Here is a 17,500-nt window from a genome sequence, read left to right as displayed (position 1 = left end):
ATGTGCGTGTATTTATATTCAGTAAGTTAGATGACATTTTTTTTTTCCTCCTCCCTTAGCTTGTATGTACCGAATCATTATAATGTATGTAGTATGTGAGGAGATTGTTTACATTATTGGCATGATTCTCTCTCTCTCTCTCTCTCTCTCTCTCTCTCTCTCTCTCTCTCTCTCGGCAACACCCACATTCTGTAAAGTCAACATTTCTTACCATCCTCCCCCCTTTCTCCCACATCATCTCTCTCTCTCTCTCTCTCTCTCTCTCTCTCTCTCTCTCTCTTACCGTAAGCTTCATATTTTTTCACTCTCCTCCCTTAACACATCCGGTTCTCCCCAACACTGCTCCTCTCCCCGTCATCCCCTCTCCTCTATACCCCCAATACAGACCATTCATCCACGCCCCCACCACAACCCCCTAATCACCCCCTCTCTCTCTTTCCTCCCCTTCCTCCCGCCCCTTCTCGCCCACACTCGTTCCCTCCGGTCATGCATAGAATTCCTGGCCTTCCTGTGGTGCCTTTTTTGCGTTGGTCGTTGGTCAAAGAGCTGCGGAACTTATAAGGGAAGGGGCGACAGGTGCGTGGCTACTGCAGGTGAGTGTCGACTGGCCGGCAGGTGAACTAACAGGTGTCGGGTGTGACCCCAAAAACTATTCACTTCACTCAGACTTTCCCTACCTGTGTGTGTGTGTGTGTGTGTGTGTGTGTGTGTGTGTGTGTGTGTGTGTGTGTGTGTGTGTGTGTGTGTGTAGCTCATATAGTTGCCAGCGGCGGAGAGAGAGATTAGGAGCTGTGGGGTTCGTGCGTGTGTGTGTGTATAGGTGCCTCGTGACATGTGCATGCTCAGTTCAGTTTGCCACGGCCGCGGTAACTCGTGTGTCAGGCTGGCTGTCTCGCTCGCCTCGCTCAGTCGTACCTACCTCAAGGGGCGGGAGTAGGACCCGGCCACTCTTGCTGTGGTGATAGTGGTGCTGAGTGGTGGTGGTGGTGGTGGTGGTGGTGGTAGTAGTGGTGGTGGTGGTGCTGAGGTGGTCGTCAAGGCGCGCACTCAGCAGGGGGTCGAGGTCTGATTAGCAATCCCCGTTGTCTCGGGAGGCGAGTCTCATACCGCGCTGCTAGTATCCCAGTCGCTGCAAGCCTTGCGTCAGGTCGCTTCTGTCTCCCACGTCACTGAGGAAGGTGACTCAGGGATGCTGACAGAATGGACAGGATGTTTGCCTCTTGGTCAGCGACGTGCGTGTCTCAGCGGTCAGTACTCACGAAGACTGGGAAGCTACGTGGAAGTTTGGAACACAGAAGTGAACAGCAAGGAAGGACGCAGCCTCTCCTCCTGCGGGAATCAATTATCACGTGTAGCTTCCTTCACTATTGCACTAAAACACCTGCCACTAGCACATCTCACTTTCCTGATCACCTGAAATAACTTTCGCTTAACACACTTCACAGTTGCGGCGGTGAACTCCCGCGGGAGTGGTTGTGTGCGCTCGGCTGCGAGGCGACTGATGATGATGCAACATGTCCCACAGATTTATAGAGTGCCTCACACACCACCACCAGCAACACGGCAGCATAACTGCCATAAATTCACACAAGGTGAGACATTGACAAGATTTCCTCTGCACAACGTCAGACTTACGTAGTTTCGGTATTCATTAAGTATATTTAGAACGACTAAATGTGAGACCAAAAAGGTTGGAAGGTGATAAGGCGCCGCCCACCGCCCGCCAGAAAGCCTTGCACTACGTGCCTCAATGCATGCACCTGTGAGACAGCCGCCGTTGCACCGCCGACTCACGCATTTCTTCATGCAATGACGGCGTTAATTAATTGGCAGCCTCGCTGATTGAGCTGTTCCGCACCACCATGGTATTTATAGTGGCTAGGAGCGTGACGCAACCAGGGCGTGTTGCCCCTCACCCCGCAATGCACTGCTCGGGCAACGCACCGCAGCCGCCAAGGACCCAAAGCACCTGCAGCAGAGCAGGGGCGCTGGCCACCAATATAGCCGCGTGGCGGCCGAGGCCACGTGGCTCCTGGGAGAAAACAACACGTGCTTCCGGCATACGGCTGCCGAGGTGAGTTTAGTGAAGGTGAGGAGTAGCTCAGTCAGCAGCACGCAGCCCCAGTCCAAGGGCAGCAGTGAGTGTGAATCCCGTGGAAATTTCCAGCGTGGAGAGAGAGGAAAGGGAAGGTAAGTGTGTGTCTGTGTGTGTGTGTGTGTGTGTGCAGAGTAGAGGCAGCAGCAGCAGCAGCAGCAGCAGCAGCAGCAGCAACAGACAGCCAACGCCCTCCCTGCACACTCTCCACGAGTAGCGACTGCGGCAGACCTCTAGACGCCTTGCCTCCCCTCCTTCCCCCACATCACCCCCTCCATCCCTCTCTACCCGGGCCTCCCTTCCCGCCACCGTGACTCACGCTGCCCCTCCCATTCCCCTCCTGCGCCCAACTCGCACACACACACACACACACACACAGCAAAGTTCCTTCTGAGCTGTCCTCCATTGTGTGTGCATATGTGTGTATAAAATAAAATATATGGGTAGCAGGGAGGTGAGGGGGGGAAACAAAAACAGGAAGGATGGAACCAGGAAGAGAAAGAGAGAGAGAAGAGATATAGGGAGGGGTAAGAGTAAACACGAGTTGGGAAGGTGGAAGGAAATCAACAGAATTACTTTGCAATCTCCAAGTTAGTGTCTTTTTTTATACAATCTTTTGTTCCTGCTTTGATATTTCTAGTCATTTATTATTACATAAATTTACGCATGCAGCTCCATACACGTCACATCCACATCTCAAATACGGGAGTTACTTACGCGATAGAAATAAGGGAGCTATAACGTGCAAACCAACACCCCTTTCCCTTTCATTTCTCTGGTCGTATAAGGGAATCATCATCAGAGAAGGTCTGATCCACAATCCTTATTAAACATTCCATAGAATCACACCCTCTAACCCTCTAACAACTCATATTGAGGTCCTCTTGATAGCAATTATATATGAGATTTTAACCAAAGGGAACAAAAAACGGCAAAAAAAAAGAAGAAAACAATGAAATAAGCCCCACTAAAAATGTCAGTCCCAAGAGAGCATTATTCAAAAAGAGTACACAAAATCAAAGTGACCGTCCAGACAAGTCGAGTTAAGTTGCAGCGTTTGTTGACAAAACTATAATTTTTTTCTTAATTCCTAAAGGCCACAGAGACCATTACTTGAGTTAGCACGACTTTTTTTTTCCTTTACAGTTGTGCAGAATCCCTGTTAAACTCTCACTAGAATCATGTACACACCCTTGAAAGCCCCTTTGACTTTCACCAGAGTCTTCTAAAAGGTAGTCTAGATAAGGTGACGGAACGTTTGAGAATACGAGGAGTGAATGAGGTGCTGGAGTGTCTCGATGAAGCACTTGGAGGAGGCACTTGTCTACCGGTGCTTCAGCAGGAGGTTCCTTGAAGAGATGCTTAAAAAAAATGAAAGGGATTCTCAGAAGTAAAAGAATAATAACAATAATGATGATGATGATGATGATGATGATGATGACAATGATGATGATGATAACAATAATAATAATAACAATAATAATAATAATAATAATAATAATAATACGACGGAATAGGAGGACAAGAACAGAAAGAAAAGCAGCTGTTAGAAAACATAAATCACAAGGCGAGATGGAGGAGGAACAAGGAGCATTATGAATGTTCTGGCGCAAGGCTCTGCAAGGAGACACACTGAGAAAGACACGCCCACACACAGTACCAACAAGATGCTTGAATACCAACAATTTGAAAGACTCAACGAAGTTTTCCTTAAGTTTTCGTAAACCTTAACACACACACACACACACACACACACACACACACACACACACACACACATACACACACACGCAAAACACACACAACATAAAAAAAGTAATAAGAGCAACCTCCACACTTGGATGACACTGACATGAGGAATGATCGGCCTGCTGGGTGGGCGGCGCCGCGTCCGCCAATTGGGTGTCACCGGCAAGTCATGCCCATGGCCCTGCATTGTACGCGGGCCAAGCAAGGGCACACTGGTAGGGGCGCCTCAGAGACTGTCCCCGAGTGCCAGAAGTCGCGAAGAAACCTTGAGAAGCAGGTGGCGGAGCGGTGGGGAGGGGAGGAGAAGCGCTAATGCAACAGGTGAGAGGAGGAGCCTGTCGGGAATGTGAGTGACGGCGGCTGAGGAGTATAGTCTTGATATGTTTTGAAGGAGTAGTGGGATCTGGGAGTGGCGGGCGTGGCTAGAGCAGTGTTAGCAGCCCTTTGGGAGTGTTGGGGCTGGGGAAGACAGCAGAGTCTGAGGAAAGGCAGGGATCGCAAGGAGCCGGAGAATCGCCCTGCTTGGCATCAGCGCTTGGCTCAGTCTGACAAGTTATTATTAAGCTTGGTGACACAACCCCGTCGGTGGGGGAGACGAATGGCCCCACGACCCTTCCCCCATTGTCGCATGATGGGGATGTAGATGGCCCAAAGCTGCCCTCCTACCCCCTTAATTGTGGGTAGCGTGGGGGGAGTGCGGGCGGCGAGAGGGCGTGGGGTGGTGCCAGCAGACTCTTGTCCATCACCACACAGCTGGGGTTGTGGTGCTTACGCCGCACGCAAACACGTCTTCCATTACCGCGCCGCACTGCACCACCGCCTCCTCCACGCACACCAAACACTCCCTCAATTTAACACCCACGCCAACACACGACTCCTACGCCCTACACTCGCTACTGCCACCCTTCCACCCACTCCGACATACAATTTCCTCACCTTCAAAACCAACTCATCTCCTCCATCCAACACCCATACACCTACACAGCTCCCACACCTCACACCCACCACGCCACACCTTCACCCCGCTCCACCACGCCACACGTCAGGGCAAGGGGTACCCTGGTGACGTATCTTTACCCTGTCTCACTCTCTATCTAAGGAGAGTTTAACCCTTCAGCTATGCTCTAGATACCACCACACTACACTACGTCACGCCGCCACACCACACACACCACCACAACACAACGACCTCCACCACCTCCACCCACGCACGCACCTCACCAACGATCCCCCTCCCCCTTCCCACACAGATCCCTCCACACAACGTAACACCTGAAAATAATAGATATAAAAATAGAAGGGGAAAAAATGACGGAGTTTAATGTAGCGGGAGTGAAGTTGAGAATGCTTAATGTCAGTTTGGTCGCTAAATATCAAGAGGGAGGAGGTTGTGAGAGGCAAGTGCCAAGCAAGGGCTGCCCGTCGCCAGTGCCGTGCCGCCGCCGCCGCCGCCACCACCACTACCACCACCACCCGTCTCGTGAAGACCTTTGGCACCCCTCACTGTTTGTTGCTTTCTGGCATGTTTGGCTCTAACTCTTGCATCGAGAGAGAGAGAGAGAGAGAGAGAGAGAGAGAGAGAGAGAGAGAGAGAGAGAGAGAGAGAGGAAACAGAAAGCAGATCACAAAGATTAGATAAGACAAATGTGGTAACAGTGCGGTAAGAACAACAACTGAAGGCTGAATGCAGGTTCCCCCTCTCTCTCTCTCTCTCTCTCTCCAGTAGAGTAACATTCCAAAATATAAAAATCATTATCATTGTCATTGGTAAATGTAATTATCACTTGAAAATCCTGTTCCAGAGAGAGAGAGAGAGAGAGAGAGAGAGAGAGAGAGAGAGAGAGAGAGAGAAATTACTTTAGTCCAGTCGTGTCTCATAATAACTGCGTGACGCTGTAAGTCCGAAGTGTGAAGTCCAAACGAGGAGGAGGAGGAGGAGGAGGAGGGAGAGGGGGAGGTAATACTTGCTTATCTTCAGCACATTAAGACGAAAGGGTAAGGGTAAAAGGTGGAGATATTGGAGCACGAGGAAGGGGGAGGAGGAGGAGGAGGAGGAGGAGGAGGAGGAGGAGGAGGAGGAGGAGGAGGAGGAGGAGGAGGAGGAGTCATTCCAATGCTTTGCGGTTAACAGTCGATAGAAGATAAGACTTCATCCTCTACACAAACACTTCACCCCCCCCCTCTCTCTCTCTCTCTCTCTCTCTCTCTCTCTCTCTCTCTCTCTCTCTCTCTCTCTCTGACATAAAATAATAATCATCATTCTGTTTACTTTCTTTATTAGAGATGGACTGGCTCTCTCTCTCTCTCTCTCTCTCTCTCTCTCTCTCTCACCTGCTCTGCATTTCCTGGTGGGATCGAATCGGTGCCAGATTTGGTGACGCAAGAACCAGGTAGGAGGAGAAGGAGGAGGAGGAGGAGGAAGATGAGGAGAAGGAGGAGGAGGAGGAGGAGGAGGAGGAGGAAGAGGAGACAGGAAACAGATATGAATGATGATGATAAAGGAGATGGATGGAGATGGGAAGGAAAAGTCAGATGATGAAAGGGAAATGGATGAATGAATGAGAAGGAAAAAAAAAAGAAGAAAGAAGAAAAAGAGAGAGTAAGTGACAGGAAGGAAGGAAGCATTGATGAGAAAAAAGGAAGGAAGTTACGAAGGAGGGAAGGAAGGACGTGAATGAAAGGGGAAACAGGAAGAAACAAGGAAAAGGAAACGAATGTATGGAAAAAAAGTAAGACGAAATAAAGAAAGAAGAAGGAAGGACGGAAGTAAAGAACTGAAGGAGGAAGCAAACACAGAGAGAGAGAGAGAGAGAGAGAGAGAGAGAGAGAGAGAGAGAGAGAGGGGTGGGGGTGAGGAAACAATCTCAAGGTTATCAGGACAACGTTGTAAGCTTATCGCCTCCTCTCCCTTCTCCCCACCCTCCACTCTCACTCTCTCTCACTTCTCCCTCCCCTTCTCTCTCACTTCTCCCTCTCCCTCTCCCTCTCCTTGCTTTCCTTCAGTGTAAAGAAATGAAAAGAAACAATTTGAAGGACAAGAAAGGAAAATTTTTCAGTCTTTCTACTATCCCTCTCTCTCTCTCTCTCTCTCTCTCTCTCTCTCTCTGGTCTATCTCATTCAACATCTCTATACTTGTTTTTTTTTTTTTTTTATTTCTCTGATGGTAGATGTCGCACACACACACACACACACACACACACACACACACACACACACACAAAAGAACAAGAGAGATAATTATAACTTGCAACTGAGAACAATGAAAGGAAACGTAACAAGAAAACAACAACAGCAACAACAACAAGAACAACAAGAAACATGCATTTTTCAGGAAGATGAATGGAGTTAGTTTATACGGAACACGATTATTTTGGGAAGTGTTGGAAGGAAGAAGGGGAAAGGAGGAGGAGGAGGAGGAGGAGGAGGAGGAGGAGGAGGAGGAGGAGGAGGAGGAGGAGGAGGAGGAAGGGTGCAAGAGAGGGAGGAAGAAGAAAAAGAAAAAGAAGGAAAAGGGGGAGAAGAAGAAGAAACAGAAGAAGAAGAAGAAGAAGAAGAAGAAGAAGAAGAAGAAGAAGAAGAAGAAGAAGAAGAAGAAGAAGAAGAACCAGTCATATAACAGCAACAACAACAACAACGACAACAAAAAACAACAACAACAGCAACGTAGGAAATTAGATAAGAAAAACAAACAAACGAATGCTAAACATTTTAAAGGAAGTCATTTAAGTGAATCTGGCGAGCCGTACATATCTTGGCGTCTCTCTCTCTCTCTCTCTCTCTCTCTCTCTCTCTCTCTCTCTCTCTCTCTCTCTCTCTCTCTCTCTCTCTTCTTTGGCTAGGTCTGTAAGTCAGCAAACTGTAACGAAACAAACAAATAAGGAAACACACACACACACACACACACACACACACACACACAGAGAGAGAGAGAGAGAGAGAGAGAGAGAGAGAGAGAGAGAGAGAGAGAGAGAGAGAGAGAGAGAGAGACCACTGGCCGTCATGCTTTCACATTTAGGAAACAAGAATATAAAGATTAAAAGTTGGAAGTCATCGGTGGAGGGTCGTGGCAAGATTAGGCAAGCAGGTTACCCTCCTCTTCTTCCTCCTCCTCCTCCTCCTCCTCCTCCTCCTCCTTCTCTTCTTCTTCCTCCTCCTCTTCATCCTCCTTCTACTTCAATCAAACTATCTATAATAAAATACTACAATCTCTTTTGCTGTTTGTATGACCTTGGAAATCTTACACCACCATCACTACCACCACCTCCTCCTCCTCCTCCTCCTCCTCCTCCTCCTCCTCCTCCTCCTCCTCTTCTTCTTCTTCTTCTTCTTCTTCTTCCTCCTCCTCCTCCTCCTCTTCCTCCTTTTTCATCCTCCCCCATCATGTTATGTTTCCTGCCTTCCTCTTGTTCCTCATTTTTCTCTATTCTAAAGTTCTCTCTCTCTCATGTCTCCCTCCCTCCTCTTCTTGTCTTCCTCCTCCTCCTCCTCCTCCTCCTCTTCCTCCTTCTCTTGCATGCACATAATCCTATCTTCATACACTTCCTCCGGTTCATCATCTCCCTGCATTCCTCCTCCTCCTCCTCCTCCTCCTCCTCTTCCTCTTCCTCTTCTGGCGATATAATAATCTAAGATGGAAGAAACTAGAATGGGAGGTGGCAAAATGGACGAGAGAGAGAGAGAGAGAGAGAGAGAGAGAGAGAGAGAGAGAGAGAGAGAGAGAGAGAGAGAGAGAGAGAGAGAGAGAGAGAGAGAGAGAGAGAGAGAGAGAGAGAGAGAGAGAGAGAGAGAGATAATGTAAACAAAGGAAGAACAAGCAGCAGCAGTCTTGTTGGTCTTTGAGGGAGCTGTTTGTGGGAAGTGTATTATTGATAATAAGATTAAAAAGAAAACAAAAAAATACAAAGAGGAAGAAGAGAGGGAGGAGGATAAAGACGAAGGAGGAGACTTAGAGGTGAGACTGAAGAAGAAGAGGAGGAGGAGAAGGAGGAGGAGGAGTCGCCTTGCAAGCATATCTTACCAGTGTCTTATGTCATGGCTCGAGTTGCAAGCACCACCGCTGCCTCCTCCTCCTCCTCCTCCTCCTCCTCCTCCTCCTCCTCCTCCTCCTCCTCCTCTTCCTCCTCCTACTAGTCCTCAAACCCAGAGCCGAGGATGGTGACGGATGCTAAGAGAAGAAGAGCAGAGAGAGAGAGAGAGAGAGAGAGAGAGAGAGAGAGAGAGAGAGAGAGAGAGAGAGAGAGAGAGAGAGAGAGAGAGAGAGAGAACGACTAGTGAACCATAACAAGGCTTGCGGTTTGCTGATGAAGTCTAAAAAACAAGAGATAAGAAAAAATACAGTAATATTTTGGCTTTCGTTGCCTAAGAGGTCACGGAGAGAGAGAGAGAGAGAGAGAGAGAGAGAGAGAGAGAGAGAGAGAGAGAGAGAGAGAATCATTATACTTTACCACTCTTACTTTATTACTACCACAACTATTACTACTATTAAAACTATAATTTCTAAGGAAACACTACGGAACCCAAAGGAAGAATAAACAGCAACCAACTCAATGAGGTATAGCAAAGGAGAAGGCAAACTCACCATCACTTCTGTCTCTCCCTTCTATCTCTCAACCTTCCCTTCCCTACCTTTCTTTTTCTTTATGTTTCCTTTCTTTTCCATCCTTGGCTCTCTCTCTCTCTCTCTCTCTCTCTCTCTCTCTCTCTCTCTCTTATCTCCTCCATCACACACCAGCTTCTTTGTCTTCCTGTAACTCCTCCTCCTCCTCCTCCTCCTCCTCCTCCTCCTCCTCCTCCTCCTCCTGCCCAGTCAAGTTAATTCACGTTGAAGTGTGAATTTCTGTCAACGCTTGCCGAAAAAAGAGAGAACTGGAGACAGGAAGGAAAAAAGTGACGATGAAGATGATGATAATGATGATAATGATGATGAGGAGTACAAAAGAATATAAAGGAGGAGGAGGAGGAGGAGGAGGAGGAGGAGGAGGAGGAGGAGGAGGAGGAGGAGGAGGAGGAGGAGAATTGAGGATCACATGACATATAAAAAGTACTTAAGTTATTTTCTTCATATTAATATTCATTCCTTGGACACTTTTTCATGAACCGGCGAAAACTCTTCTTCTTCTTCTTCTTCTTCTTCTTCTTCTTCTTCCTCTTCATGCTCCTCCTCCTCTTACTCCTCTCTTTCTGTACTTCCTCCTGGTCTTGTACATCCTTCTCCTCACTTTTCCTTTTGCACTTACTCCTGGTTCTTATTCCCTTCCTCATTCTTCTTCCTCATTCTTCTTCTGCTTACAAGTCATTTTTCCTTTTACTGATCTTTTTATTCCTCTAGATTCTTCTCCTCCTCCTTTTTCTCTTCTCTTCTTCTCATTTTCATCGCTGTTCTTATCGTCTTCATCTCCTTCTACGTACTACTACTACTACTACTACTACTACTACTACTACTACTACTACTACTACTACTACTACTAATTCTTCACCTCCTCCTCCTCCTCCTCCTCCTCCTTCCTCATTGTCTCTCCGTCTCTCCTTGAAGCAAAAGGACAAAAAAAAGTGAGTTTCTTTACACTTTACCGTCTCCTAAACAGTCCGCAACCGCCTTTTGGAAAACTTACACTAACAATTCTACGTCTCAGCAGCTGTTATTATTAGCGTGTGTGTGTATGTATGTGTGTGTGTGTGGCGGCGTCGGGCGGCCCCACACACACACACACACACACACACACACACACACACACACACACACACACACACACACATACACACACACACACAAACTGGCTTCCGTTTGTGAATGAGATGATGAGGGTCCGGGAGTGATATGTGAGAGAGAGAGAGAGAGAGAGAGAGAGAGAGAGAGAGAGAGAGAGAGAGAGAGAGAGAGAGAGAGAGAGTACGCATGAGTATAATTGTAGTGTATGCGTAAACAGCTAGACAGTTATACCTGACTACTGTTACTTCTACCACCACCACCATCACTACTACTACTACTACTACTACTACTACTACTACTACTACTACTACGTTAATTTCCAGGTAGTTTGTCACGACGCCACGTACTACTAATGTGTACTTAAATAAGCGTTCCGTGGTCTGTATTTAAGAGCACCGCGCCGCCTACTTGAGTCTCATGTCCTGGCAGCCTTGAGGACAACTGGCGTGAGCTGAGGGACAATGGCAGCCGCTCCACGCCAGCCTGCTCGCACGCACTTCCATCATGTCTGCCTTGAAACTACTTACACTGTCCCTTCCTTTCTCTCTCTCTCTCTCTCTCTCTCTCTCTCTCTCTCTCTCTCTCTCTCTGGATTACGTCACATCAGTCATTCGAGCCCGTCACTCACTTCTCTGTTCCGCCACATTTGCTTCGCCACTTCCTGCTCCTTAACAATTCCCTCTCTCCCTCCACTTGTTCCCTTAATTCCTCTAACTCTTTCTCTGTCTCTAAATACACGTTTCTTTCCGCCACCTCCCTCTGTCTCAATCTTCCTTCCCTCCCACATCTTTTATCACTTCCATTTCTCCTTCCTTCCTTTCTATCCTTCCATCCTGCATTCTCTTATAGATGCATCCCTCTGCCACTCCTTACGGCCTGCTTTCTTTTGCCCCTTCCTTGCCTCACTACAGAAGTCCTGGTAGTGCTGTGGAAGGCCAGAGCTCTTCCCTCGTCCCTTGCCCTCCACAGTAACTCTCTCGGGCAGCGTGCAAAGTCATAAAAATGAAGAGTAAATCATAAAACAGGTGCGAGTTTTTGTTGGCGGCGCGTCAGGATTAGAGGGTCGAGGGGGAAGTGTAGCGATGGTGGTGATGGTGAGGCAACGATGCCCACAGAGGCCCCATCATGCCGCCGGGGACGTGTTCTGCCGCGACACGCCCCGTCCCGCCACAGAGGAAACCTATAGGTGTGTGTGTGTGTGTGTGTGTGTGTGTGTGTGTGTGTGTGTGACGGTGTGGTGGGATAGTTGGATGGCTGCTGAAGGAGGAGCTAGTGGAGTAGGTTAATAGTAAGTGGGAGACTGCTGGATGATGGATGGATTAGGTGAAAGACTAGACAGGTGGAGAAAGAGCCTGAAATAAATGGAAGACTGCTAAAAGAAGAGGCTGTATAGGTGGAAGGCTACGAGTTAACTGCCACGGTGGAGAATGAAGGCTATCTGAGAAAGTAGGACATATAGAAGACTAATAGAAGAGAGACTGGGACAAGTGGATGGCAGTTCGAAAGGATAATGAAAGTCTACTCGATTATTAAGATAGGATAAGTGGATGACAGAATGGATTGGTATGTGAGTAAGTGGAAGAGTGCTGGATGATTAGTTAAGATAAGTGGAAGACTAGATAGATGGATGACAGATTACGGATGTGGAGGACTACTGGAGATGTGAGTAAGTGGAAAGGGTGCTGGATGATAGGCCGGGGTAGGTGGAGGACTCGAGCGGTGGATGACAGATGGGGTAGATGGAAAGCTGGTGGGAGGGGAGGGCGTAAGGAAGGAGGTTGGGAGGTAGAGGGGGAGCGAGGGAGGATGAGGACGAACGAAGCAACAAGACACCGAAAACAAACCCGGATCAGATTACACCAGCGAGTGACACTGTGGATCTGAATGAACTTACAACGAACAGCTTACAAATTGAGACACGCCCTTCTGAACACGTACGTTACATTATTTTATCTCCCTTGAACCCATGTCTTCTTCTTTTGCTTCCTCCTCCTCCTCCTCCTCCTCTTCCTCCTCCATCTCCTCCTCGTCTTCCACTTTTTGCACCAGAACGACCCAATGAGCTCAATTAATGTAGACGAAACTTCCGGTACAGGCCGTAACTTAGTAGTCCTCCGAGGTCACAAGGAGGAGGAGGAGGAGGAGGAGGAGGAGGAGGAGGAGGAGGAGGAGGAGGAGGAGGAGGAGGAGGAGGAGGAGGATAAAAAAAAATAACTCATAAAAAAGTAGGAACAAAAGTTGAATGAGGAAAAGCCCCATTGCGGGAAAAGAATCAACTAAACACACACACACACACACACACACACACACACACACACACACACACACGGTGGTCAATGATGATGCAAACAATGAGAAAACGTTACCTGACTGACTAACACACACACACACTCTCTCTCTCTCTCTCTCTCTCTCTACATCATTACCCAGACTGAACAGACCCACTAACCGACTGACAAACTCCCACACTGACTCAGTCCCGCCACTCCTCCCTGACTTACGTGTCCCGGCTCATCGCTCATCCCCTACCTCGCCTCCCTCTCTCTCACTCACTTCCGAGAGAGAGTGAGTGAGTAAGGGAAAAAACCCAAGAAAGCATCTCCTGGGACTGTGTGTGTGTGTGTGTGTGTGTGTGTGTGTGTGTGTGTGTGTGTGTGTGTGTGTGTGTGTGTGCTCAGGGTACACTCACCGCTGCATCCTTTCCTCTGTGAACTCAATGCAACTCTCGTCTCGCTTTCCCAGTAAGTCCAGCGCCCAGCATACGGTCCTCTCTCTCTTTCTCTCTCTTACTGTCCACGCGGGAGCCGGCACGTAAATGCTACACTACAACACTCACATGACTCTGCATCTGTGACTCTCCGTCTTTCCCACGTCTCTCTCTCTCTCTCTTTCTCATTTTCTCCCATTCATGTTTTCTAGCCATGAAGAATCCCATGATGAGGGTTATCGTTCTGTTGTTCATGGCGTTACTGCTTTTATTTTTTTGTTCTTCTTTGACTTCCTCCTGTGCCTGCTGGTGGTGCTGCTGCTTCACTTCCCACGCGGTGTCATGCAAAGGAGTATAATGAGGATTGCATGTATGTGTGTAAATGTGTGTATGTGTATGCCTCATGCAGCGAAGACAGCGGATATGCTTTGGGTGTGCATGTAACAGTTGCTATAAGTTGTGCTATTATATTACACACACACACACACACACACACACACACACACACACACACACACACACACTTTTCGATTATTACCTATTAGAGATGGCATGTTTAGTGAATTTCTTTTTGTTTTCCCTGATATTACAACACAAAAACACTAAATCATAACTGAAGGACAGGGCAACATTCCTATACACATATATGATCGTGAAAGCTTCCTTCGATCCCTTGTCCTTCTTTTAATTCTTATTCGAACGTCACAAAGCTATTAAATCAAAGCTCAAGCGAAAGATAATATTACTAAACACAAATATAATCCTGAGAAGTTCCTCGGTTCCTCCTCTCATAAATAACAGCGAGGCGTTCCTTTGCGTAGTTCCACTGTTCCCACGCACGCCCTTGCCTCGGCCTTGAACTGTGCATAATGGGACAGGTCAGGCTTGTCCACTTGTCCTTAACTCCATTTTTGTCACCATTTCTCACCATCCTCGTATCCTAATCTTGACGTCAGTTCTCACATTCATTCTTTTTGTAATCACATGTTTTCGTTCCGTCATGCACGCACCCTCACACCAGTTTCTTTCTTTCTTTTTTCTCTCTTTCTCTCTTTTTTTTTTTTTTTTACTTTTAGTTGGTTTTATTTCGTTTCGCGTGTTTTTCCACAAGTTTTTATTTTGTCATCATCTTCCCTTTTGTAATTTATTTTCATGGACATCTTTATTCATATGTTCGTATCTTGTGTTCTGTCATCACTAGTATTTTTCTTTTCTCTTCTACTTTGTGCATTGTTTTTCTCTCTTTCATGTACAGGAAGGCGTTCTTTTTTTAAGTTTTTGTCAACATCCTCCTTTTCCTAATCGGTTATGATATGCATTTTTAATCGCAGGTTCTTATCTTGTCAGTCATGCACACATCCTGGTATCATTAACATTTATTTACTTTCTCATTTAATTCTTTTTTTTTCTCTTCAATACAGGTTTTCCTTATTTCTTGCTAATATCCTCCTTTTCATGCGCAGTTTTGATCACTTGTTCATATGCTGCCACGTACGGATCCTGACATTATTACCATTCTTTTTAATTGTCCATGCAATCTTTTGTTTCTTTCGCACGATGTCTCTCTTCTTGTAAACATTTTTCTTATCCAAGTGAATTCTCATGCATATAGTTCACATCGCAGATTCAAATACTGTCACGTACACATCCTGACATTATCAACATTCTTATATTTTTTCTCCTGATTTCAAACATTTATTTCCTATCTTTATATGTACATAATTTTTTTCATATTTCTGCCAATACTAACGTTTTCTAAAGTCGGTTTCTGCATACATTTTCCTTAATCATCTTCCCATCCTGTCATACACGCACCTTCGCATTATTAACGTCTTTCACCTTCATTTTATTCTATTTAGTGCATATAAAATTTTTCTTTCACGTGTAGCTACGAAAACATAATTTTACTTACTTTTACTCTTGTCAACACCTTTTTTTTTTTTGTCAATTCCAATACAGTTACATCATTAACCACACGCTCGTATGATGTCGTGAACGAAATATGGAATCAATACCCTTTTTTTTTCTCTCTCTCTCTCTTTCCTTCTTTTCCCATCCCATGCATTTCAATTATCTTTTTCCACACGCATACACGTTTTTCTTTTCTCTCCCTCTCTTTCCTCCCTTCCATTCCGTGTATTTTGATTTTTTTTCTTATCGCACGCACGCAAGTTTCTCAGTACCCATCACACACAGCCGTCAGTCATGTTTTGTTTCATTTCCACAATCCTTCCTGCCTGTCTTAATTTCATCTCCCACCGGCGTCCTTCATTGTAAGTATTTGTTCCACTTTTATTTCTCTTCCTTATGTTTTCTTTAATTCTTTCCATCTCCCCTGTTCCTCTCTCTCTCTCTCTCTCTCTCCTTCACCTCCTTCTGCTTAATTCATTTCCTTGTGTGTGTGTGTGTGTGTGTGTGTGTGTGTGTGTGTGTGTGTGTGTGTGTGTGTGTGTGTGTGTGTATGGTAAGCAAGGATACGTGATTGCGAGTGAGGGAGGGAGGGAGGGAAGGAGGGAGAGAAAGAGGGAAGGTGGGAGGGAGGGAGAGAGAGAGGCAGATAAGGATGGGGGAATGGAAGGAGGGACGGATATTGAAGGAGTGAATTAACGAGTGAGCGAGTGAGTGAGTGAATATGTGAGTGAGTAACTATGTGAGTGAGTGGAGATGCAATACGTATTCATAGAGAGAGAGAGAGAGAGAGAGAGAGAGAGAGAGAGAGAGAGAGAGAGAGAGAGAGAGAGAGAGAGAGAGAGAGAGAGAGAGAGAGAGAGAGAGAGAAGGTCGTCACGTAGCGGGAAGTGCCTAGCGGTGGTGGTGATGGCAGAGATAGAGGTGACAGTGGTGGTGGTGGTGGTGGTGATTCAAACTACAAATAATGGAGGTCATTTTCGTGTATCAAGAAGGTAAAGTGAATAATTGTATTTATCTAGATGATCTTTTGTTTTATTCTTTTCTCCTCCTTCTCTCCTTCTCTCCCTCCTTCCTCGTTATGTTCTTTTCTCATCCTCTTCCTCTTCACTTCCTTAATTCTTAACTTCCTTTTCACGTGTCCTTCCTCACTTCCTTCTTCGTCCCATTCTTTAACTTCCGAATCTCTCTCTCTCTCTCTCTCTCTCTCTCTCTCTCTCTCTCACTCTGGTTTTTCCCTAGTACCTATCGATATTCATTTAATCATTTTCTCTCCCCCCCTCTCTCTCTCTCTCTCTCTCTCTCTCTCTCTCTCTCTCTCTCTCTGTCATAATTAACACCTATTTTTCCTACACACCTGAGTACTTATATTTACACCCAAGTTTCCATTACTTTTATCCTCTCTATGACTCTCTCCTTTTTGCTTTCCTATCTCTCCTCCCTACCTACTCATCCCCTTCTCCTCCTCCTACCTCTCTCCCTCCTCCTCCTCGTCCTCCTCCTCGTTATCTGGGAAACGTCCTGTCACTCAGCCCACCTGGATGGAAATTTTCGTGAGGTAACTCTCTCCCATATCGCACCTTCCCTCCACGCCCGCACAGCTCAGCACCCAACCCCAATAAGACGGTGACGCAACATTCGCTCTTCACTATCGCGTCGAAGATATAGATAGTGAGAAGATAGTATTACTTAATCTGATAATGCTTGTGTGTGTGTGTGTGTGTGTGTGTGTGTGTGTGTGTGTGTAAGGGATAGTGGTTCAAGTGTCAAAAATTGTGGTGTGGTAGTGTAGTAGTAGTAGTAGTAGTAGTAGTAGTAGTGGTGGTGGTGGTGGTGGTAGTAGTAGTAGTAGTAGTAGTAGTAGTAGTAGTAGTAGTAGTGGTGGTGGTGGTGGTGATAGTGAATTGATGCTGTAACACGAGTAAGGTCAGTGGCAGATGCGGCAGCAGTAGCAGCAGCAGCAGCAGCAGAAGCAATAGCTGTAGTTGAAGCAGTAAGAGTAGCAGTAGAAGTCATAGAAGTAACACTAGCGAAGCAGACTGTAGCACTGATGGGGCGACAGAAGACCAGCCAAGGAAGGAAGAGTTTACAGAGTTAGAGTCCAGCCAGAAAGCTCTAGATTTTCCCGCGAGTATCTTTTTTTATTTTTCTTAAACAGGAAGGAAACCAGCCAAGGGCAACAAAATATAAAAAAAAAGGCCCACTTAAGTGCTGGTCCCCTTAAAGAGAAGTGAAGAGTTAGCCAAAGTTAAGGAACAAATGTCTTGAAATCTCACTCTTAAAAGAAGTCAAGTCGTAGGAAGACGGAAATACAGAAGCCGGCAGGGAGTT

General features: G+C 46.5%; 1 protein-coding gene across 3 annotated transcripts in view; it reads right to left on the bottom strand.

Moving 5' to 3' along the window:
• LOC123516594 overlaps positions 1–17,500 on the bottom strand; it is a 236,521-nt gene that overhangs the window by 198,181 nt on the left and 20,840 nt on the right. Inside the window, exon 1 of one of the 3 annotated variants that reach the window (XM_045276118.1) lies at positions 920–1,497. The exons of the other annotated variants lie outside the window; for them this stretch is intronic. The gene's annotated coding sequence lies outside the window, so the exon portion shown is untranslated. Of the gene's footprint in view, positions 1–919; positions 1,498–17,500 lie in introns of those variants that run through there. 3 annotated transcript variants of the gene reach the window in all.

This window comes from Portunus trituberculatus, chromosome 41, assembly GCF_017591435.1.
Source record: "Portunus trituberculatus isolate SZX2019 chromosome 41, ASM1759143v1, whole genome shotgun sequence".
NCBI lineage: Eukaryota > Metazoa > Arthropoda > Malacostraca > Decapoda > Portunidae > Portunus > Portunus trituberculatus.
This window is presented reverse-complemented; position numbering and strand designations above follow the sequence as displayed.